This window comes from Cygnus olor, chromosome 1 (assembly GCF_009769625.2).
Source record: "Cygnus olor isolate bCygOlo1 chromosome 1, bCygOlo1.pri.v2, whole genome shotgun sequence".
NCBI classification, from domain to species: domain Eukaryota; kingdom Metazoa; phylum Chordata; class Aves; order Anseriformes; family Anatidae; genus Cygnus; species Cygnus olor.
The window spans coordinates 25,175,386-25,201,540 of record NC_049169.1 but is presented as its reverse complement, the minus strand read 5'-3'; the positions used below and the strand labels follow the sequence as shown (position 1 = coordinate 25,201,540).

The following is a 26,155-nucleotide window of genomic DNA, read 5'->3' as shown; positions in this document are numbered from 1 at the left end:
ATGCCTTCTTCGCCTCTGTCTTCAACACTGATGATGGGCTTCAGGACCCAGGGTGCCCTGAGCTGGAGGACCATGACGGTGGGAATGACAAACTCCCAACTGACCGTGAATGTGTGCGGGATTTGCTGCTCCACCTGGATCTATTCAAGTCCATGGGTCTGGATGGAATTCATCCCAGGGTGCTTAACGAGCTGGCTGACGTCATCGTGGGACCTCTCTCAATTATTTTTCAACGATCTTGGGAATCTGGAGAGGTCCCAGTAGACTGGAAGCTGGCAAATGTTGTGCCAATTTTCAAGAAGGGTAAGAAAGAAGACCCTAGCAATTACAGGCCTGTCAGTCTCATGTCAGTGCCTGGTAAAATTATGGAGAGGATGATCCTTGAAGTTATTGAAGCGCACCTGGGGGACAATGCAGTCATTGGTCCCAGCCAACATGGGTTCATGAGGGGTAGGTCCTGCCTAACAAATTTGATTTCCTTTTATGATAAGATGACCCATCTAGTCGATCAAGGGAAACCAGCTGATGTGATCTTTTTGGACTTCAGCAAAGCTTTTGACATGGTTTCCCATAGGATCCTACTGGACAAAATGTGCAGCATACAACTTAACAAAAACATCTTACGATGGGTGAGCAATTGGCTGACAGGCAGGGCTCAAAGGGTTGTGGTAAATGGGGCCACATCTGGCTGGCGGATGGTCACTAGTGGGGTCCCTCAAGGCTTCATTTTAGGGCCAGTCCTCTTCAATGTTTTTATAAATGATTTGGATGGAGGACTAGAAGGTGTTTTGAGCAAATTGGCCGACGACACCAAACTTGGAGGAGTTGTGGGCTCGGATGAGGGTGGAAAGGCCTTGCAGAGAGATCTGGACAGATTGGAGGGCTGGGCGATCACCAACCACATGAAGTTTAACAAAAGCAAGTGCCGGGTCCTGCACCTAGGATGGGGCAACCCTGGCTATACATACAGACTGGGCAACGAGACGCTGGAGAGCAGCCCCGCAGAGAGGGATCTGGGGGTTGTGGTTGACAGCAAGTTGAATATGAGCCAGCAGTGCGCCCTGGCAGCCAGGAGGGCCAGCCGTATCCTGGGATGCATCAAGCACGGCATTGCTAGTCGGTCGAGGGAGGTGATTGTCCCGCTCTACTCTGCGCTGGTACAGCCTCACCTCGAGTACTGTGTGGAGTTCGGGGCACCACAGTACAAAAAGGACATTAAACTGTTGGAGAGTGTCCAGAGGAGGGCAACGAAGATGGTGAAGGGCCTTGAGGGGAAGACATATGAGGAGCAGCTGAGGTCACTGGGCCTGTTCAGCCTGGAGAAGAGGAGGCCGAGGGGGTACCTCATCACAGTCTACAACTTCCTCACAAGGGGGAGTGGAGAAGCAGGGGACCTATTCTCCATAATCACCAGTGGTAGGACCCGTGGGAATGGTGTTAAGCTGAGGCAGGGGAAGTTTAGGCTGGACATCAGGAAGAGGTTCTTCACCGAGAGGGTGGTTGCACACTGGAACAGGCTCCCCAATGAAGTAGTCATTGCACCAAGCCTGTCTGAATTTAAGAAGCGATTGGACTGTGCACTTAGTCACATGGTCTAAACGTTTGGGTAGACCTGTGTGGTGCCAGGAGTTGGACTTGATGATCCTTATGGGTCCCTTCCAAATCGGGATATTCTATGATTCTATTCTATGATTCTGTTTTCCTTCTTTCACACCTACAGTAGACCTGTTTAATATAACCTAAACTGTGCAAGATATTTTAGGAAAGAATTTATGCATCTCTTATAGATGCATTTGTGGTTTTATAACAATTATTTTGTTATTACTTATCAGGAAGAACACTGTAAATGTCAGTATCTTAACAAAAGAGTATGGCTAGGTATGTGGCAAGTAGCAGGAAGGGTGGACACAGGAATCCAGAAGCTCAATCTCAGTATTCTAGGAGCAAATATGAGACATTCTTTAGATAGGAATATGTTTGATATGGGAGTGAAATAACTGGGAAATTCTGGGGAGAGCATTTGAGGGGCGAGGAAGTGGGCTTTGGAGATGAGAGTAGAGGGCCAGAGGGAAGGAAAGGATGTAGGCAGTATTGGAGGGGAGCAAAAACTGACTCTTGGGGGGAGATTCTGAACTAATCTGTAGGGTTTTGAGGTGTTTTGGGTAATGCTGATGGTTTATAAAGCAGGAGCATAGCAAGCTGAGGAAAGAAGTGTTGACCCTTGAGTCAGCTTTGGTGAGGGCTAGTGTAAGGTCACAAAATCTGGGAAGTAGAGTCACTGTGGTCCACATGTTTGCCATTGAACCACAAGCTGGGCACAGGAAAGGGGACACATGCATGTGTCAACAGACACACACACACACACACACACATGCTTACACAGAGAATGATTTTCCTTAATCCAGCCTCACACACATTCACTCACTCATGCATTTGCCTTCTGTATTTACCTTCTGCTTTCAGAGAACCAATGTTTTCGTATTACAAAGCCTAACTCCGAGTGGATTATAGGAAGAGGAAACTATCAGTGGAAAAATGAATTATCCTTGTGTGTGTGTGTGCATACCCCAGAGGAAAATAAAATAAATTCAATTAATATAGTTTTAATTTAGACAAATATTCTGAAGGAGTATGTAGTAAAATTTGCAGATCTGATGATAGAAGTCCTCTACTGGAATGATTTGAGTGGAATGATTTGAGGCAATGAATGGGAAATGAGTGTTTTTTGTCTCCAGCTGGAGTGGTCTGCCCTTTCAGAAGGGAGGTAGTACTGTCACCTACAGCATCGAGTACTTTAGACCCCTAAAAACTTTCTCTTAACTAACACAGAAGATGAACCAGTTAATTCATGAAAGCATCAAATGGAGAGCATCAAATAAGGAATTCTTAAATCTTTCCTTAGTGAGTTTTTTAAAAATATTAGCTATGCTCTCCTTTGGGTGGAAATATACTTATGCAAGGTGCTCTGGAGTATTAATTCCTGAAATTCATGTATGATTTCGTTTTGTTTCAGGTTGGTAACTGCTATCAGCTTCCTCCCTTTAAATGTTTCTAGATAATTGTAGTTTAATGAGAAATTTATTACACATGAATACTTACCTGAGCTTGGAGGTGATTTTAAGTCCTCTCCCACAATACCTGATTTCCTTGGCATTGAGAGGCTGCTCTTTTCAATTATCTACTCATTCAATACTAGTTTAGAGATATTTTGTACTTTTACACAATACATTCAAGAGAAATAACCACTAGAACAGCTGGTGAATAATCGTTTTTATACAGGGAAGTGGTATTGAGAATATTTTGAACTGTGAACGTAATAAAAATGTTTGGCAAGGGGGTATATACCTAAGTTATTTTGGATGGAAGTAAAGAAAAAAAAAAATGTGTATGGAGTTGATGATGCTATGCTTTCTCCATCACTTATAAATTAGAGAATGAAAACAGTTGGAAATTCATTCCCTTTCTATCTTATTTATCTGCAGTTAATGAAATTATCTTAGCTATTAAGAAAACATGGCTTATTCCTTCATTGTTCGTTGCCTTCCTTTGAGTTTATTTAGCCCACCAACAGAGTACTTCGCAAGATTCAGAGACACCTGCACGGAGTCTACAGCTGAAGAAATATAAGAACTTGAATGTCTGTCTTTGACTATATTTAATACCACTCCTTAAAATACTTGTGTTAAAGTTATTTCCTTTTTAAGACAGTTAGAGAATAAATCTTGTGATGGTTGTGTATTTTACTACCCATCACAATTCTTGATGTATCAGTATTAAATTTCAGCAGCTGGGAAAGAAGAACCACTGGATGAGGTTCATGCTAGGAGCTACCTGGCTGGGGAGCTGCTCTGCCTAAAATGTTGTGGCAGTCTTGTCAGAAAGCAAGCTGAACATGAGCCAGCAGGGTGCCCTGGCAGCTAAGAAGGCCAACAGTATTCTGGGCTCTATTAAGAGCAGCACAGCCAGGAGGCTGTGGAAAGTGATTCTGCCCACTCTTGCCTACCTCAGCAGTTGTTAGGTCACATCTAGAGGATTGCATACAGTTTTGGGAAAGACTTCAGTAAACTGGTGCAAGTTCAGCAGAGGGCCACCAAGCTGGTCAGGAGACACAAGTACTTGTCCTGGGAGAGGAAGTTTCTGACTAACGAAAAAAAAAAAAAAAAAAGAATAAAAAAAAGAGTTGCCTGCTGATATGCATGGGGAGGTTACCAAAAGAGATGGCAGCAAATTCTTCCAGTGGAGCATGGTGGAAGGACAAGGGTCAAATGGTGAATCCAAGAGAGGTTTAGTTTGGACATTGAAAACAGTCAAGTCCCACAAGGGAAATCAAGCAGCAGAACAGGTTGTCTGGGGAGACTCCACCCTTGGAAGTTTTAAAATTAAGCTAGATAAATCCCTGAGCAACACATTGTGACCTCACAGCCAAGTCTATGTTGAGCAAACAGTTGTCCTAGAGACCTGCTGAGGTCCTAGGATCCCAATATGAATCAGCCTTGGGTTGGCTGCACCTTTGTTGTGGCAGAGTTGTCCACGATATTAATTTTGTTTGATGCAGTTTGACTGCAGTTTTTGGCACTGGACATGAGTTACTGCAGCTGCATTTATGAAATTTCATAGCAACAAAAGTTATACAATCCTAAATGAAATACAACTTATAATTACGTTATACATTATACATTATACATTAAGCAATGTGTTTGAATGTTTCCAGAGAAGAAGCTGCTCTACACCAAAGCTGTAAAAGCACATTAGTAAATTAATTCAGTAATGAGAGAAAACTTACTTGGTCAATTTGTTAAACTCATTCTGATGGGTTGTTTCCTACTTATATTTTCAAAAACCAAGAAAGAGAAATTTGAAAATTGTATTGAAGTCTCACATCTTTAAATCGATCATAATGACTTTGAACTAACAAAACTTAGGTTGACTGTGTTTAAAAGATTTATTCTTGTTTTTGAATAGGTGGTCTTCTATAGAAGAATACTGTTTGCAATGTTTAAAATATTTATTTGGTTTGGCACCCATTGCTGAAACCCCTGAATGCTAATTAAGATGCTGAAGCAATGCTAGAAAAACATTTGCATCATCCTTGTCTTCTGTTGATTTTGAAAGAGAGAAATAAGGATGCAACCTAAGCAAATGTTGCAAATCAAAATAGAGGGTAGCTAATTGAAACCAATGTAAAGCATATTTCATACCTCAGTCATCTTTAGCCTTTGCTAACCTCATACAAGAAATAGCAAAGAAAAAATTCCTTACTGATGGAAAATGATGAGGAAATGAATGTGTAGATGTGAACAATTTAAGGACATACCAGTACCCTAAGTTCTCAGGATAAAAAGATGTATTTGTTAATGCATGAAAACTTTTTAACTTGTGAAAGTATATTTTATTACTAATTTTCATCACAGATGTTGCTATTCACATATCTACCTTCTTTTGCTGAAAAGGTTATTAATATTTCCAAAGTGAATTGAAAATTCAATTTAAAAAATAATACTTTTTTCTGCTATCTTTCAAAATTTGGTATTCATATGACAAAATTTTTTTATGTGTTTTTTTTTTTTCAGGATCTCTGGTTCAGTTGTAGGACTTGTAACTCTTGGAAAAGCAATTATTAACATTGTATTTCTTTTTCATTCGGTTACAGCAATAAAGCAAATAAACTGTTTGTTGTTGTATCTGTTTTTAACAGCTATCCAATCAAAGACAAATTTGTATTATTATATCAGTCCTTTTTAATATTGATTATCATTATTATATTATCTTTTATACAGATAATCAGGAAAAAAAAAAAAAAAAGAAGAAGAAGAGTTCCAAAGTATCCCAGATTTTTTTCTTTTCAGTTCTTTCTGTAGACACAGAAGCATAAATATAAAACAATACAATAAAATGTTATTTATAAAAATAAATATTATTTATAAAAATAAATGTTATTTAGAAAATAAAATGTTATTTAGAAAATAAAACATTATTTAGAAAAATAATGGGTATGTTAGGTATGATGTCTGAAAACTGTCATTAGGAGTTTTGTACATTGAGTCTTCGGAATCAGCTTGGTGGGCAAGTCTTTGGCCTGGTTTTGATGGAAAATATTAATGCCTTCTAAGGAAAGCCAAGCAACTTAAGAATATAATTCTTTGATCACTTATGAATATAATTCTTAAATACACAGTTATCTCTCAATTCTCCTGTTTTTTTCAGATCTTCCTGAGGCAAGCTTGATTCATGATATACTGGCCTCAAGTAGGAAGGAAGAAAGTGGCAAACTGAGATTTACATTTAAGTTCCATTGGTGCACTTCTTTATTGTTAATGAAACTTCAGTCGATAGTGACTGCAAAGCAAAGGGTCAACATACTTTCAATAAATATTCAGCAATCAATTGCGCAAATAGGTCATTTAAATATCTCATTCACACAGGAAAGTAATGGTGTTTAAAATCCAGAAGTCTCTCATTAGGTTTTACTTTTGCCACCAGTTAAAAAAGATAGAGAAAAGTTTTTATACCATTCTTGATGATATTATATAACAATAACATGTAACTGCATACAATAAATCTATTGCCATGTGCAATATTAATTAATTTAACACATCTCATCACTAAGAACCAATGAAGAAAATTAAGTAATGGAAAAAACACTGGAAAAACAGCAAAGCAAAGCAATAGATATTAATATCAGAATGTAAAGATTGTATTAGATATGTGCCAGAAAAAAACTACTCCATCCAGCATTCAGTTCCTGTCCAGACCTTCTGAGTGCATCCACATTCTCTCTTAAACTTTGTAGGAGCTGTACAACTTATGTATGTATCTCAAAAGAAAAATGGAGTGATATGAATCACAACCATAAAACCGAGCTGGGTGTCCCTCCTTGATAAAGGCATGGCAAAATGGTTGATTCTAGGCACTCTGAAAGACATAGAATTACACCTCTCGCTGTTGTATCTTAGCCTTCTTTTCTTTCACTGTTTCCCTTACCTCTTAGTTTCTACAGACAAGTGTCCTTGCCTGCCTTCTCATTTAGCTTTCTTCTACTTAAACTAGTAGAAACATGATGAATGCTGTAGTTTTTTGATCTACCTACCTATTGTCATATTTAGGTCAAAATATCCAAAATATCCATTAATTTTACATGCAGCTACTATTTGTTTTAAGAAACTGTCTTACATTTTTATAACATCCATCATACCTGTAATCAAAGCTATAAACTTTCAAGAGCTAAAATAATTAGTCTGCCTGTGATTGAGACTGAGTCTCAGGAAACAGGTACATACCTGACCTCAGTACTCAAAGACTGCCATGTGACTCACTGAAACTTTTACATTCACCTGTTAAAAAGTTTTTCACAGCCCCATCATTCTCATTTTGAAGAGCAGGAAATGTCCTTGGAGCTCTAATTACAGTACGCCTCTTAATGTAGACTTTAAACTGTGCATTTAGATGCATTATTGTAAGAAATGCTGTGGTTTTAAGAACACAAAGGAGAATGCCTAATTAGTATACAGTGACTATCTACCTACATGCTGATACCAACTTTCATTTTATCTCTTCTGAGGTTATCCATCATCATTTCACCAGGCTCCCAAACACCTTCTAATTTAGCAAAAACACAAAATGTACCAAAAACAGAATAACTTAAAATTGATTTTCTCACTTGATAGTGACAGAAAACCTCTGGCAAGCTCTCTGTTTGGAAGCTGAATACATCTTCAGTTTTTAAGGAAAAAAAAAAAAAACACTGCTGGAACATTCTGTTCTACAGAACACTCCCACTCTCTTGCATGTGCTTCTCAATAGTATCATCCTCATTGTGATATTTTCTGTAGAAGAAACTAGAAAGGTACCAGCTGTTTGCTCCCTTTTCACAATGTGTGAGTAATTTCATAACAGCAAGTCCTTCACTGACTGGCAGAAAGCAAATGAACTTGACAGCTTGGGGCCTAATATTCAGACTGAAAGAGAAAAGTCTCTATGTATTTCAAGAATATTCTAACATTTTCTTTGGAAAGAGTTCCATCTCTTTCAAAGATGTTCTTTGTTCCTTTACTTTTCTAGAAAGGTGGGGTTGTTTATTGGGTTGCTGTTCTTGTTTTTGTTTGTTTGGTGGTTTTTGGGTTGTTGTTTTTTTGTGTGTGAGAGAGAAAGATTATGTGTTTTAATCTGATTCTATAGATTAAATTGCTAAAGATATGATTTTTAACCTAAACCAATATCTGGGGGAAATGTTTACCAACTGCCTTTCATTACTAAAATTCATTCCAGCTACATACTCTGTCCTCCACAGAAAACTTTGTTATATTATAATGCCTCCATCTACTTCTCCTTTGTTCTTATAATAAGGTGATTTGATATTTTAACAGTATAACTTCTACTAAAATAGTTGTTCATGATGCAGGAAAATAGTGTTCACTCCACTGGACTATTTCTTTAAATCTCTAAAGAGAGGTTATTGCAAGTTATTAGAATAGTTCCTCTACTTTGTCCTTCACTTTGTTTAGTTTACTGACTTCTCTGAAAATAAGTTTTGATTATTATTTAATATCTTGTTTTTCAACTAAATATCTCCTTTCCTTCACCATCAAAAATAGTTTATAGAATATATTTGCTACAGATAAATAAATAAATAAATAAATAAATACAGAATTATATAATAGTTGAGGGTCAAAGAGCGGAGCAGATTGTCCAGTTCATTGCCAAGACAAGTTTTGAATTTCTTCAAAGATAGAGACTGCACAACTATTTCAGCTATCAATAGGCTAAATTCTGTTTGCTTATGCCTTCTTTGGCTGGCAAATAAATAAATAAATCGAATAGAATAAATAAACTATTTATTAAACTGATTTAAAAATATAAAAATAAATGTAGAAATCATACTAAGTATTATGGAGCGATAAATCTTACTGTCCATGTCCACATGGTAAGCAATTATTCATTCAGTTGCAAAGCAACTAAAAGACAGAACTAACTCTACCTTATGGATGTGTATGTGTGTGCAAGCATTCACAAGTACATATATGCATGTTTCTATATTTATTTATTTAGATAAAATATAGTTCATTTATAAAAGCATTCTAAAGACACAAACCCTTTAATTATATGAAGGAAATAATGTTTTAGACCTACAGAAAGAGAGCATCTCAGCCTCTGCATGTCTGAGAGCATGAATGTCCATAGAAAAACCTTGTTGAGTGAGCTGGTGTTCAAAGCTTACACACTGTGTGACCGGGAGCTAATATTAACAGTGTTGTTAATCTACTGGTCAACAAAAATAACAGTAACAAAAAATCTAGTCATAGATCCCTCCTCCTAAAGATCTCCATCATTTCCCCCTCAAAAGTTTTGGTCATAGTTTTTGATCTATTCCATTAATAGGGAAGGCCTAGATGAGCTTTCTTACAAAGGCATCTGTCAGTCACCCCCCAAATATTTTAAAGAGGTTTTCATCTTGACTATTACATCCGTGTGACTGGACACTGACAGAGATGGTGGAAAAATGAGATCCAAAGTGTAGATGGACTTTGTAAGTGAAATTAAAGCATCTGTATTGTGATAATTATGTAGGTTGTTTCTCCAAAAATAAATTCTGTAGTTTTGGATGATTTCAAAGTAGAATTTCTATATCTCCTTTTTCTTTTAAAAAACAGATATTAATATTCAAATTATACTTGCCAAAAGCAGACTTTTAATATAATCTCATATGGCAGAATTTTAAATTAGGTGTCTATGACTGTCCATGTTATCAGAGTGCTGCTAACTGTATCTGCTAACTAAGCCTGTAAATTAGAAAATCTTTTGGCTTAGTGATCTCATCAGCCTTAAGGAGCTGCCATTGAGAAGAGATTAGATGCGTTGCTAACAACTGTTTCTAAAAATGCTGACAAAAGTATAACACATGGTCTAATACCTTAAAGTTCATCTCAAAATAGGGTCAAGGTAACATTTTTCTCCTGAGCAGAATTAAAACAAATGTGCAACTTCATAAAATCCTATTTATAAAACCTTAAATAATGATTTTATGAACTTTATGTACTGAGCCATTTCCTATTAAAGGCTGTTTACAGTGATGATAATACTTTTTCAACATAGCTAAGAATATTAACTTTGTTTCTCAACAGCAGAGCTCATCCAACTTTTAACTAGGCAGCAGTAAAATTTGAGTAGGGAGTTTACTGGCATTTGAAACAAAATAAATGTCATGTTACTTAATAAAACTATTATCTGCAAGGTAGGAGATAAAATATGATATAACATAGACCTGAATGGGGAAGATTTTAATATCTGCACATACATTTTAAGAATATGCTGAATTCTAGAGAAGTACCTTAAAGTATGTTTTACTTCCTAGATCCAAAGCAGAGAAATTGGTGTAAATTAGGAATTTTCAATAAGTTGCATTTAATAACTAGTTCTGCTTTCATAATGATAAAAGGAATTTTTCCTTTACGTTAGCTCCTAGTGAGAGGTTACACAACTCCACAGTCAGAATTTTTCAGGTACTGGACAAGAGAGGCTGGCCAGCCTAATGGTGCATGACACTAAGGGATCTCCATAGATAATCCAACAAGGTACTTGAGGATTCTCCTTGTTGGAAATCACCCAGGAGCGTACAGCAAAAGCAGAAGTCAGAAAAAGGAATAGGTGATCTGCTACTGCACTGTGACAATTCCCAGCTCAGGCATTGGACTCTGGGGGAGCTTACAGATGAGGTACTTCAGAGACCCTCCCACATAGCTCTTTGGACCAATCTTAAGTGCAAGTCCTTAACTTGAGACCAATAAAACTGCAAAAGAACAAATAAATATGTAAACACAGGAAGTATTTGTTCAGATTTGGTTCTAATTTTTCTTTCATAGGACCTTGAGAACAAAGTTTTCTAATTGTTGTAAGGGGACTGTTCCCTCTCCAACAACAAAAACAACAACAACAAAAAGGAAAAAGGAAATGTGAACCAAAGTCATACTGAGGATAATAATTAGCTACATAAAAATGGGCAGCTTGGTACGTACCTGATAGTCTACCCTTCATTGATGAGAATCTTCTTCAAGCTCTTCTCTGGTTGATTTACCAACACGCAGTGGGCCAGAGCCCAGGAATCTCTGAAGACCATAGAAACATTTTGGATGCCAGGAAATCCAGGAGTCTAAATGTCAACTGAAATATATCAATGACAGTTCAAGCATCTAAACAAAGTCTGCAGAACCAGTTTCCCAATTAATCAGAAAGTTAGTTCTACCTATGAGGTTTAACAACATTGAGAAAAAGATGCCAAAGCATCTTAAGTCTGCTTATTTTTTGAACATTTGTGAAACGTTGACTGAATTTCTCATCGCTCCATTGAATGACATCAAAAACAAGTTAAACATGAGTAAGCATTAAGATGCATACATATATTTTGGCAATGGAATTTTCTACTGAGGTGATATCCTCCAATTTGTATAACTCATTGTCTTTAACATTAAAAGGTAAATATTTAATGCTAAAAGTTGCCAAAACAATTCTATTCTTTATAAAATTTTCTGTTGCAGTTTTCTTGAGATGGATAGTTCATCTTTCTTTTAATCTGATCCAATTTGCTTATAACTAATATAATTCATCCCTTCTCAAACTGTCAATGCAGAAATACTACACAGAGAAATTTAATCTACCAACAACATGTACTGTCTTGCTCAGTTACTCATGCAAATCTAAGGATGAATTTAATTTCAGCAAGGTAGCAATAGGTAGAAACTGGCAAACACTTCAGTCAATGGAATTGTCTTTGCTTTTGTCAGCCTTTGACCACACTTTACATTACTTAATCATACTTTACATTACTTCTTCATAAGTACTTTGTACACAGTAGTCTTTTTTCCAATGTCTCTGAAGCAAATGATCCCTATATAAGACAACAGAAAAAGTTAACATGAAGCTATTCTTATGTCTAATCTGAAACTCTTGTGTATGTGTCATTCCCCTTTTCACAAATCGTGTTATTAAATTATGGATATCTTATATGTAGTTTCATAATCAAATTTGCTGCTTTTGAAGATTGATTGCTCAGTGATATTTCTATTTTTCCCTTTTGGTACTTTCAGCCTACCCTGTGGATTTTGTAATGTCTAGTAATATAGTGAGCTTTCAATGAAGTTCATTATCCTTTTTAGGCTACATATAAATATCTTAAATAAAACTTTGACATCAACATCAAAGCACTAAAATATGTCTTCTATTCTCTCCAGCTATTCCATATTTTGTGTTTGATGTTAATGTGAATGTGATATTCAAACTAAATAAATGCATGGTAAAGGGAAAAGTAAATGTCAATAAGCTTCATTGAACACTTTCATTAAATGCTTGTGTTGTATAAAAAGACATCTTGAAGTTAAGATATGAGGTAAATCCTCTGTGCCACCATTATGTATATCTGCATGTTACAAAAAGATTTAAAATCCTCTGTAGACTATGTTAAAGAAGTAAGTTATTCTGACATATTAATAAAAATCATTAGTATTTTAATATTGTTCCTATTTTTGAAGGCTTTTTCAGTTATCTGTTTCTGCAAGCCTAAAATTAGATATGTTGCATGTATGTACAGTAGACCATATTATTCTGAGAAAAAAAGGATATTTTACTTTTTCTATTTTATTACATCCAAAATTGCAATAGTTAAAACATTTTCTACCTGTTTTTTAATATTTTCAATTAAGTGTCTAAGAGCTGCAAGAATGAAAGGACATTATTCTATTTGTGTTAAAGTTCTGTGTATTACACATAACCTGTGTTTAAGAATGGTTTTATCTATACAACCTATACGAAAGAGAACTAATTTCTATAAATGCATGCAATGACTGTCTCTAGGACTGGCATTCAGTTTTCCTACGGTCTCTCTTCCTGGAGAGATGGGTGCAGCAAACATGGATTTTACCATCGGCTTCTTTATGTGAGATTAGAATTGCTAAGAAAACGTCTTCTGTGTCTGTACCCTCCATCCTTGTTCATCCTTCCCTGCCTGTTTCATATTCAAATCATTTAATAGGGTAGCGTCTTCAGGGAATTAACTATCCCGTTTAGAGTGTCCATTCCCTCCAAACATCAGGTAGCTCTGGACAGAAGGGTACTGTGATCACAGCAGATGCAGAAATGGTTTATTTCACACTTTGAAAAGCACTACCAATCATAACTATTTAGTGGTTCTCACTGGTTGTTGTAAAGACCTTGAGAAATGTACTTTTCACATCAGCTTTAAAGGTAAGAGAAGAAGAACCAACACGGACGTGTATCCACTTGGCCTTCCTCCATGCAGGTCACTTTAGGGTGTCAATGGAGTGCACCAGCATAGGTGAATCTAACCAAGGCTTATTTGAAACCACAGGCAGCTGATGGTGGACTTCTTTGGCAAGTGTGCTGGACAACAGTTTCCTTGGTGATGTACACCAGATGTACTTAGTGATGTGGTTATAACTTTCAAACAACATATATATGTTTTCCTTATCTGCACTTAGACTTAGTTGTGCAGGGATCATCTTCATGATTTGGTCAATACCTTCTGGAAATACTAGATTTCTATGTTCAGCCCTATTCCTCTTTTCTTTTATCCTACTTTTCATTACTCATTCATTTCTTGTAGTTGCAAAATCAGTGTGGGTAGTCTAGGGGCCTTATTCTCCAAACTAAATAATCTTATTTCTGTTTATTGTTAGTCTTCTTCCTCCTCATAGCTGGAACATAAATCTTGAATGGAATTTATTGAGGTCTAAAATTTGGATAATATATGCCTTTTAAAAACATCACATACAAAGCTATGTCCCATCTCATTGCGGAAAACTTCCTCTGTGAGTAGTCTTTCTCCATGGCAAAGCTGAAAGTGTGACATCTTCAAATCTGTGTCCCTACTTCATGAAGAGCTAAACTACTTTGGCTTTACCAGGGGGCATGTCTGTGTAAATGGCAGTTACCATGGCTAGCTAGCACCCTGACATTTTACACATTCTCAGATTTCCCTCTCAATAATTTGTTTGAAAGTTAAAATGCATGATGTTTTCCCTTGGCTATTAAAATTCTAATCCTCCAAATCAAAGTGGAGCATTAAAACATGCCTCTTACATTTCCATATGCACCTGACTAGGTCCCAGAGCAGTTCTGTGGACCTCTATGTATTTATGCACGAGTGGATTGATATGAGTAGCTGATCTTTTTAACTGCCAGAGAGAACATTTTAAATTCAGAATTGGTAACAATACAATAATTAGGTTTTAATCCCTGCAAATGTTAATGGATATGAAACTTCAAGCCACATATAAAGAAAAAAATTAAACACATAAAGAAGCATTCAGGTGTACTTTAGATCCACATAACTGTGATTCTGAAGTCTCATTGCCTCACAACCACCCACACCTCTAACCAGGCTTCTGCCTCCGATCATCAGACCCCCCTGCAGAGCTGCTTCTGCCACCCCCAGCAGCACTCCAGTCCTGACAGGACTACTAAGCAGCTCTCATTTTTTCTGTTTGAGATTCAGAAACAGGTCTCCTGCTGCTTTTCTCCAGGAGGGTTTCCCAAGAACTGTGCAAGTCACACTTCTCAAACAGTCACTTTCTTTTAAAACTTATGTTCTTTCCTGCCTCAGCTCCAACCACAGCCTAATGTCTAGCATACTCACAGATTCATAAGAGATGAAGCACTGGTTCCCACTTTGGTCTGAGGGAATTCGTTTTCATTTCCTGGGAAGTGATGCATAAGCAATGGTGGGACACATTTAGCCTTTTCTTTTGAATGGGTGCTAGGGTGAAGACTCATCAGTTTGCCTAGTTCTGGTTCCACAGATGGTACAGGACAAAGCACATGAACAGTCCTTGGGTCTAGAGCAGAAATTACAGCTCTTAGTTGAGCTCTTACCAAAGAGCAGACTTGCTTCTGTTAGCGTCCTCTGTATCACAAGTCCTAACAATAAGCTTCCACAACAGGACTAGAAAGTATGAATCACATCACCTTATCTCCTTAATTTGTGATCAGTACTTGTGAATGACTTGTGAATACATTAATAAGTAAATAAACATTAAATATATATATATATATTCTAATTTTAAGGAAGGAAACCTGCACCTACTTTCAGGACAGGCTTCTGGGCTGTCCTCCTGCTTACCTGCAGAAGGAGACTGGCAGACTTCATGATTCAGGTCTGCTGCCTGCATTTTTCTAAAGACTCTTCTCAGCTGAATCCCCATTTGTTTTTTTGCCTGATTTATTCCCGGACGGGGTGCCTAACTCTCCCCATGCACTTTCAAAATGCTATATTTTGTGGCACAAAGTCTTCCTGGATGTTACCCAGCCATGCCAAAATTAGACTGTGTAATCTTATATTTCCCTTCTGATTTTAGTCAATAAAGCTTATACACTTCCTTGCGGTAAAATCACTATTTTCTCCCATTTCCACCATATCCCTGCTGAAGTTTTTGGTTTCCTGTAGCATGTCACGATACCAACAAATCAATCTAACTTTTTCAGGTATTGATTGATGACCCTAGTGGTCTACTTGAAACACAGCACTGGGGCCTGGCTGTCACAAGCTGAATTCTGAACACTTTTTGAAAGTCAGATCTCTCAGTTTCCAATGAGATTTCTGTTTTTTGTTGTTGATGCTGTTTTTTGGTTTGCTTTGGTTGGTGTTGTTTGTTTGTTTGTTTGTTTGTTTGTTGAACTTAAGTTGACTGGCATGAGTGAGCTCCCAGACTCCCCAGATTCAGTGGCATTTCTGCCATTGGTTTCAAATTGTCATACAGATCTTTGTTATGAATATACAAAGCATATAGAAAAATCTGATGGAAAAGTTAGAAAATGGCAGCTGCCTACCTAACATTCTCAAACTTTCTGCTCCAGTAATGTACAGCCAAGTTTGATTCCGTTTTGATAATGAACTTGAAAATGATGGGAATTAATCAGTGGAAAACACTGAAAACTGAAAAATGAGATGGAATCAGAGAGACCAATCTACATAGCCCCAAAATATAAGCAGCAAGTCATTTAACCTATTTTCTCTGTACTGTTTGCAGATTAGAGTGTTTTCCTAATACTTTCTATTAACTTTAAGCTAACTGGTTTTCTAATTTAGCAGATTGCCCTGAAGCTTGCTACTGGCTTTCTAGTAAGTTTGATCTTTTATTAGCTACATTTCTTTGTGATATTCATTATACATTAATTTACATTTACATTTTTAGATTTCAGAAGTACACTCATATTAGCATTCTTTTGTTACTAACAAATGGCAGAATAATTAACATAGAGCATTTGATCTCATTAATAAAATTTATGTTTGGTCTTTTGAGCTCATAATAAATAAGCAGTGGAAAAAAAAAAAAAAGGTAAAATGTTACTCTTTTGATACATTCAAGATACTTTGTTTGGTGTATCCTTTCATGTTACTTTACATCCATCCTGCCTGGAACTCATCATTATCTGCACACTCTTGTTAATATACTTTTTTATTCTATGGGAAATAATGCACTCTAAACTGGGATTGGTAGTTTGAACTTAAAAGCGGTTAGCACTATGTACAGTAATCTAAAGTTAAAAAACAGTCATTTTTCCTTTTGCGTGTCATACTGTGTTTAGCCCTGTGAAAATCTACTAGAGTCAAGAGGGCAATGTCTTCCGCACATAGAAGGGGAATATACTGAGCCAAATGTCCTTAACTTTTTTTGCATAAGTTAGTCTGATTACATGCAACGTCTCTCTCCCACACAGGGAAGTTGCCTTTCATTTGGGTGATGAGAGAAATTTCTTCATCAGTATTTACCATTTGAATCCAACAGGGAAATGGACAACATCCTCACAGTTTCTCAGCGAGTGTTTGGTAGATACATACTCTCAGGTCAGACAAGACAGGCAAAGGAAGTTCTCAATATGATTGCAAAATCTAAGTCAAATGCGAATGTTGAAGAAGAGTGCTCTTTAGATGATTCCTCGAAAGAGACTGACGGCGTTTTACCTGAGGAAGGTGCTAGGGGATACAACCAGGGTAGTCTCACAAAGGTGGGGCCATGTGTTTGCCAAAAGGCTGTAGTTATCTATGACATCACTGTCTCTAGTTACTACCCACGGTGAAAGTATTACCTCACTACTGGACAGTACGTCCCTTGGGTAGCTCTGTGCCAAGTCTGGTGGGCTAATTCAGGCTGCTGTGGCAAATGATTGGATAAGCTGCCAGGTTGTGCATGGAGGAGTGCTTATGGGTTGTGTCCTAGTTCCTCGTATTTAGAGACCTCTGGCAGCAGACAGGGAGCATGGAACCATGGTGGACATGGCATAAACTATCAGAATTACTTCAGCAGTGTATGTCTGCCTATGGCCTGACACATTTAGTGTTTGTTTACTTGTTCTTGTTTCTGTATTTTCTGAATGATGAATTATCAAATAAAATGGTATGGGGAAAAAAAAAAAAAAAAACTCCTGAAGTTTTTAATGTAGGGAAATCATTCAGTTGACACACTTTCCTAACGTTGTCTACATAAGGAATTACCACAGCAGGAAAGCAGTTCCTAGAGGGACCTCAGAGCAAGCTAAAGCAGCTTAAAATTGTCAGTTGGGCTCAGCAGCACATCAGACTTCAACCAGCTATTTTGGTGGTCAGTAACTCAGAAAAACAAGTGAAAGGGCACCATGGACAGTTTAAGGAATGACTGCAGACAAGAGCTGGAATGGAAAACTGAAGATAGCCTCTGGTATATGCAGCAGCTCTCTCACTCTGGACTAGAATGCTTGAGCAAATATGGATGGAAGAGGAATCAGTTTTCTCTTTATTCCTAACTGAAAAATAATACGCCGTAGTAAGAGAGTCTGCATTTATTAAGCAAAGGATCTTCATAAAATACTCCTATATATATAAGCAGAGAAATAGATTATTCTCATTATATCAGCTTGTACAGATTTGAAAGCATTGAAATCACTGCTGAATTTCAGGAATAATAAAAAGGGGAAGGTCCTGCAGGGAAGTCTCTCTGGATGTCCCGATTTTTCAAACAAGGCGCTATGGAAACCAAGTGAGACACCTCTGTGCTCTCTGAGAGACTCTGCTACAAGTCACAGCCTCATGATGATAGACTTCCTCATTTGATATGTCCTGTTAAAGCTAAAAAAGAGCCCCCCTCCATGCTAATATTAATCAATATTGTTAATTATTAAATGTTTATTGATTATTTGTATCTATTTTTATTAATAATTAATTTTAGTTATTAATAAAAATATTAATCTGATATTATCTCTCACACTCTAAATGAAAAAAAACACCAACAACAACAAAAAAATAAAAATAAAAATAAAATACAATTAAAACTAAACCAAAAGAAAATACCTTGTTGTCTTAGGAAGCCTAAATGACAAAGAACATCTGATGCCACCTGAAACTGAAAATGTTGCAAATATGGAACAGCACAAGGGAGAGAAATTTTGTGTCTGTACACTGGAATTCTCTGGTTTGTAAAATGTTCATTTTCTGTTCCTTTTTACCCTTAAAAATATTTATCTTTTGTTGTAAACAAAACAAAAAGACTCTTTTGTTTTGTTGATGTTATAAATCTTTTATTTTTGAATAACAGATGAAAGTCACATCTGCTCTATGCTTGGACTAAGCTTTATTATGTAGCTAGCTGCTTAACTAATAAGTTGGTCACACTGATGTGGAAGAAAAGTACATTTATTGCTTCAGTTCAGTACTGTAGAATGATTCATCTTAGTGAAAAGCTGTTGCTATTTTGTTGTTACTCTCTTCATACCATGCCATTAGGTGTCTTCCGATCATTAAATGACAAGCTGATAGGCATGCTTCTGTTTTTTCTCTATTTTTTAAGTGAATTTTGAATTTGATTGTTTCTAACTAGGGTAAGCATACAAATAGGGTAGGAGCTTTCCATGTGTTTCACTGTCTTTTGGGCCTGCATCATTGCTCAGACCACGTGTGTATTCTAGAAGAGATTAAAATACCTGTTTGTGCAGCTAAAATGACCTTACCAAACATTATTTAAGATTTCTACACTACAGATTTTGTGACTGCTTTGAATGAATAGGCATTTTCTTCATGAGCAATTATGAATACTTTTCAGAGATTTTTTTTTCTAAATGAAGATAAATGATTGTTTTTTAGTGAACAGCAGGTTTAGTCTAAAATATGTCTATAAGGGGCCTACAGTTATTCCCTAAACTAAATTAAATATAGCCAAAACTACTGGCCTAAAATATTGGGTTGAAATTTCCAAAACATCAAGTATTGTTTTTCCCCAGTTCTTAAAAATTAATTCATTCCAAAATGAAATGTTATTTGCTCTATTAAGTAAAAAGAATAAAGCTTTCTAAAACTATATAACTAAAATTCTAAATGAATGAAATACTTCTCATCATTTTTTAGGTTTACTTCAAATTAAGTGTTTATTTATTTTTCATGTTTTCCAGTATTTCCATAATAATACCTTATTTCAATCTAAACCAAACTAGCTTTTATCTACAGGAAAAACACATCTGCCTGTATAACCAGGTCTATTTCTAGCTGCAACTTTAGCAACTGTCCCTGCAGATATATTTTCTTTCTTTTTAAGCATGGCTGACCAGAAAAATGTATCTGATACATTTCCATATACTTATTTGGAAAACTATCAATGTTTTCATCCCTACAGTAAGAATACTTTCTAATTTCATTATATTCTGTTTTTCCTCCATTGAACTTCAACTACTTTACTTCAGTCAGTTGTTAAAAATAAATAAATAAATAAATAAAAAGATTCCTCTTTTTGATAGCATAATTGAGGCATCATAATCACAGTGAAAAATTCTGTTAAAAGAATATGTGCAAGCCACCGGATCTACTGGGTATTGGTAATTTATACAGCAACTCTTATTCAGGATGGGTGGTATATACTGGTCATGAACCTCCAATATGATCATCAGAAATATTTTCTATGAGTTCACTGTCATCATGTGCTAATCATAAAATGAAAGAGGACTTCAAGAAAACAGTTTTCTCCCCTAATTTAAAGTAATAGACTTTAAAATTTTCCTAAACCACTTCTCAGGAGTTTCTTATCTCCATTATTCTCCTGCCCACCTTCATCCAAAACATTTGTTAGCTTCTACTGGCAGATATCCGAGGGTAAATCTGTAGCCCCTGAAAATCTGTTAAGAGTTTACAGCATAAAATGCCTGTTGTTTCCTTTCCCAGTAAGGTCTTGAGAAAGGCCAGCTGGGCTTGGAAAATCGGACAGAGAGTGAAACTAGAAGATTGCAGAGAATCAGAATATGCATGAAAGTGCCTCCCTTTTCTCTTCATGTAAGCTTGATGGAAAATGTGTTTTAGTCAAACCAGATGAAAACCTAATTCAAGAGGTCATGTTAGGTGAAGAAGTGGAGATATTCATCTTTAATAGTTCAATAGATGTTATTTGTGTAATAACTGTGCCAGGAGTACTTGGTGTAGATCACAAGTTTTTACTGGGTTCCTGGCAAAAGATTAATGTTACATGACCTTAACTGTATTTTAATCCCATAAATGGTTGTGCCTTTGAGTTCAAATGTATTAAGTTATTTATTTGTAGTTTGCAGGTCTTTTTCATTCTGTTCTTATTACACATAAACCTCTTGTATTATACATCTTTCTCTGATACATAGTTCATTACTAATTGTATCCTATACTAGGTTCAGTATGTTGCAACTTGGACAAATGTAGCTACCATTTAAATGATATGTAACATCTTCATAAGTAATACATTTTCCTAAAAGTTTTTTAAAACCACACTCAATTAAAAGTTCACAGAGAAGCATACTTATCATTCCAGATCCTAGTATGGGAATTCTCAGTACCTACTTCAAAAATATTAATCTCCTACCAGATTGCTGATGGAGCATAATGCAGACAAGTTCCTCAAACTGGTACCGGCATTTATGGTTCCAAGGGTATCTAGATCACAATCACACATTCTAAGGTTAACATTATCACTTACTTAAATACTTATGTATTTTTATTTTTCTACTGGTATTCTATGAACACTTCAAGACAGGGTAGTATTGAATGAGCTGCAGTACAAGACTGGAGTAAATGATGATTCTTTCCTCTTAAAATCTAAGGCTATAAATCAGAAATGCATTTAAGTGTCTATTTAAGTGTCTTTTCTCTATTCAGAAAAGCACTTAGGCAAATGCTTTGAGGTAAGCACAGTATGTTCCCATTAAGGAAAATTTCTTGACTAAATCTCTGAGATTACAAACTTTATATAGATTTTTAATTTTACATGCACATTTGGAATAATTTCATTAAAATCTTACATCTAAAATCTGTCTGTAAAAGATGCATTTGAGAAATGTATTTGAGAAAACTTCACATGAGGTGTTGATGATATCATGTCTGCCATGTTTCTTAATGCTATCAAAAACCCTGACAATTAATAATGTGGACTGTAAAGTGCAGATAACTTCTTTTGCTCTAACTTATTTCTTTAGTTTCTTGATAAATAAAGTTGTAAAGATACAGCTTTAACCCCTTCAGTTTTAAAAGCCACAAAGGACTGTTTTTATTGTCAATTGACAAACACCACATTTTTCATTTTTAATGTTTTTATTCATGAATTAGGTCCATCACTTGATAAAATAGATTTCTTTCAAGGAAGATTTACTTTGTATTAGTTCTTTCATAGCATTATTCTGCTGAATAACTTCACTACACGTTTGTATTTTTATGCGGCTAAACATTTGCATTTAATAGCTTTTGAAAGCCAAGTTCATGGCTACCCCAATTAATAACAACGATATACTGTGGATTCTATAGCAAATTAACTGTCCAACAACAAGTCTGAACAACAATAACATAAAAATTATGGTGTGTGTTTCATTCCAAAACTAACTTACAGAGAAGAAATAGACTGCAGAATACAGAGCATTAAAGAATTCCTCCATAAATCAAGCTTGTCCCTTATTTACGAATTTATATAATTAAGTATCTTAGTTAAAAACATTCTATGCCTTAGTCACAGAATAGAGAAAGAGGAAGGAGGGCAGAATAATATTGCCTTTTTGCCTGCTTCTGTTCTCAAAAATATTGATCATGTCTGTCATTTTTATATTTTTGTGAAACATATACCCAGAAACACTCATTGTTTTCAGTTTTCTTAGAAGTGCTTACAACACTTTATAATCACTTTGCAGCACTTTTGCAAACTTAATGACTCTTACATTGATCAAAGAAATTCAGTATCACAGTAGTTTTGCTCAGTACTTTCTGGTGTGTTCAACAAAATTTAAGCTTCTCAGTACCGTGCAATGAAGAGTTACTGTATTTTATATTCAAAGTTCATAAAAGTAAAAATGACAGTTGAAATACAAGTACCACCTGAATTTTCAGTCACATGAGGGGCAGAGTCATTCTGAGCATACACATTCCTTACTCCTGCTCTCTTTGATCTTGTCTTGGGACCAAATGGAAGAGATGACTGAGGTCCTGATTATGGGAAGAGAAGAAGGTAATAGAGAAATCCTGGTTGACATGAGGCAGGGTCAGGAGAAGGATTCACCTGTCTTAGATGAGCAAGGACATTGCATCTTGACACCTTCAATGGGTCTGAACATCCTAAGGGTGATAGGGAACCACAGCTTGATAAAGAGAAGAGAACGTGAGGCTGATGGGTACTCTATTCTCTCAGATTACTCTCCCTGTCTTCCATCTCTCTATTTATTGTTCTATTATTTAATGTTTCTTTTTACACACTTTTCCTCATTTTTTAAAATCTTTACTAAAACTTCTTCACACTTTCCCAAACGTCTCTCTTGTTCCTGACCTTTTGCCCTTTAACCCCTGCCAAAGAAGACACAGGATCCTACCAGGGAGGGCAAGAAAGGATTCCTGTTACTCCCTGCTTGATTCTCCTTTCTTTTGTTGTACTAGTCTCCAAAAGTGGATAATATCAGTTCTTCATAGTTTTAAGGAGGGGGGATGAAGAATTCTTTGAAGATGTACAACCTTAAAGGTAGTGCCAAGGTAATTGCTTGGGAATTCATCCATGGTAGAGGCTACATATTTTATTTTTATCACCTCTTTATGGGAAGCCCTGACTGTTGGCTAGGCCCTAAATCTAGGATGAAGGTCAAATCATGGCATTGCATAGTCTCTGTCTCTGTTAAAGATCGGTCTAAGTTCTCCTCTGACCAAAGAAACTGCTATTCTGAATCTACTGTTTAAGACACAGTGAACAAGTGGCTGTGGAAAAGGTTTCTCTTCCCATTAAATAAATAGAATTCTTCTCTTAAAGTACATTACTTTAAAACCTAAGTATATCTCTAAACATTATCAGTGCATTTTTTTTTCTAAACAAAAAGTAGGAGAGGAGGGAATTCATCATACGGTGCTATGTGACATAGTTTGGGGAAAGAAACGTTTCCTCATTAATATAGAATTGACTTTGAGATTGAAGTAAGATGTGGTGAGCCTCAAGTCTAACATTAGGATAGAAATCTTAACCACAATGAAACTAAAGGCACCTGTTGACAGGAGTGGCAAGATTTCATCTTGCCTTGGATGCTGACTGGTATCTCTTATGAAATTCCATGGATTCCTAATTAGCTATGCTGAAGTTTCTCAAGCCTTTTTTTTTTTTTTTTTTTAATTCATTCTTAAATGACATACCTCTATCTATTGTCTATCCTTCTCCAGCAATTCAGTTAAAAATATGGGTTTGCCAGTGGTTTTAGTTACAACTGATTATAACTTATACTCCAAGCAATTGGCAGAAAGATTCAGACTATAATTATTTCATATATGATACACATATAGCACACATTTTCGTATTTTCATGTACACTTTGTCAAATATGCACTCCCCGTCTGGACGCCTACCTGGGCATCCTGCTCTAAGGAACCTGCTTTGGCAGGGGGTTTGGACCTGATGATCTTTCGAGGTCCCTTCCAACCCCTACAATTCTGTGATTCTGTGATTCTGTGATTAAAATATTTTGTTTGCTGCAATAATGCAGAACACTGCTTTACATGATATATCAGGGCATTTTTGCTATTCTAAATTGATGAAACTCCTCATTAACTAATTTTATTATTACAGAGTATTTTGCCAGTGTAACACTAGGAGAAACACAACAGATTTATGTCATAAAGCCTTCATTATGTTTTTAACAGCTTTTGTTCCTTGAGGGCAAGAGGAAAAGGTGTTGCATATGCATGCAACTTTGTTGCCAATAAAGCTGAAACAAAATTAGTTAAAAACCTAGGGAATTCAGAGATTTTATGGAACGCTTTCACTATTCAAAAAATACTACAGTAATATAATTTCCATTCCTATTTATATTAATTGACTAACAGATTGTTTCATACAGGATCTTTAAAAGATTTATTTCTCCAAAAATATTCCAAAACAAAGGGGAAGGCAGATGGAATAAGCTATAACTGCATGCTGCTCTGTAGATTAAAAACATTCTTTTTTTTTCAGAAGCATGGTAGGAATAATACAACCCCAAAATCTATAGAGGACCCATTGCACTGTTCTAACTGTAACAAAAGGTCATGGTGGACCAAGCAGTTATTTATGATTTAGTAACTTTCTCCAGACCATCCAAGAAGTCTGTGGAAGAACACAGGTCCTAAGTCCAGTGGTTCTGAATGATAGACGTGTTTTTTCGGTTGGTTGGTTGGTTTTGTTTGTTTGTTTGTTTGTTGTTTGTTTGGTTTTGGTTTTGATTTTACAAAGCGTGGTCTCCCTAGGCTGCCTCTGCAGTAGATGGAGAAAGGACTTCCAAAGATTTCCAAGGACTAAGCCCAGCCACCGAAGCCCCTACTCTGAATCTTTCAGCTTCTGACTCTCAGCAAAATGGGGCTAATACACATCTTCCTGGATCTCTGTCTGAGAACTGTATTAAAAGGATGTTCTTGTCTGTCTGATATTTAGGTTGTATAGATAGATAGAGACATTTGAGCAGAAAAGAATATCTCTGCTGAGAATAGGTTACTATCAAGTGCTTTTTTCCCTCAAAAACTTACTATTATAAACTAGTGAGTATTCTTAGTGACTTCAATGGCATTACATGTGTCATATTAAGATATGCAGTTTTCTGCACCTTTGCTATACCATGCAGGGTGTAGGAATTTGTGTTAGCTCTGCACTGCAGAATGCAGTTCAATATCAAAGACTTACAAAATTCAAATAAAATTTAAAAATTCCTTTGTTATAGTTCCAAATATTATGTGGATATTTCCTCCTAGTCTTCTCTGTCTTCTGTTCCTATCCATCATTTGATGGTGTTGTAACAGAAACAGACAATGCTAAGAGACAGATTATAGCCTGACAGAGAAGGTACACACATGGTAGAGCATGGAAAAATATAAGAGGCTGTTGTGAGAGTATCTTAGCATCAGTGCTGGTACCACCACTGAAGTACAAAAAGCTGGCACTGATCTAATAACTAGGGGTAAGCAATGGTGTGGGAAATACACAAGATTCAAACAAGAAATGAAGAATATGGTCTAGTCTGTTGGGTTCTATGGCATGGACAGCACATAGCTCGGAAACCTGGCTTTATTGTAGATCAGCTCTATGGAAATTGTTTTGCATGACATTCTTAAATATTCAATCCCAATTTTTAATTAGAAAAAATATTTTTTATTTACAAAACATTTTAATGTGAGTAGTTGACAAGTCTCTTGACTTCCAGCAGCTTCCTATGAAAACACTATGTTTTCCTGGAAATTTACTTATTTGAATGAGTTGGGATTTCTTTGGTTTTCTTTTTTTTTGCTGCTTAACACCAGGTCTGTTTTTGTTTAAGAGATTTGTGTAACTTAAGTGAATATTCTTTCATAAGTTATCTCTTTATGTAATGTGTAATGATCCTTAAGAAAAAAGTAAAATTTGAAATGAAATATCATAGCTGCATAAATTTTACACATACATATTTACATATTTTAAATCATGCAAACATTCACACAAGTGTTCATCAAGTGAAAGAAGCAAAATGTTTCCTTGATAAGGTAAAATACACAGCTTAACAAAAAATTCAGACTTGTATAATAAAAATTGCCTGACCTTCACCTACTTAAAAATAAATGAATCAAGAATTAATTATCATCAGTAAGGTGACTGTTAGGGTATGTCTTCTTAAAAGTGTATCATTGTGCTAAAAAGCAAAAACCCAAACAGAAT

General features: G+C 36.0%; 1 protein-coding gene and 1 long non-coding RNA gene across 2 annotated transcripts in view; one reads left to right on the top strand and one right to left on the bottom strand.

Moving 5' to 3' along the window:
• Positions 1–26,155, top strand: part of KCND2 (potassium voltage-gated channel subfamily D member 2) — a 299,209-nt gene that overhangs the window by 218,117 nt on the left and 54,937 nt on the right. The gene's annotated exons all lie outside the window — the stretch shown is intronic.
• LOC121066501 lies at positions 5,819–17,016 on the bottom strand. The gene is made up of 4 exons (XR_005817805.1): positions 16,967–17,016; positions 14,642–14,702; positions 11,010–11,154; positions 5,819–5,852 (listed from the first exon to the last, which is right to left on the bottom strand). It is a non-coding gene; the product is annotated as an uncharacterized LOC121066501 (long non-coding RNA).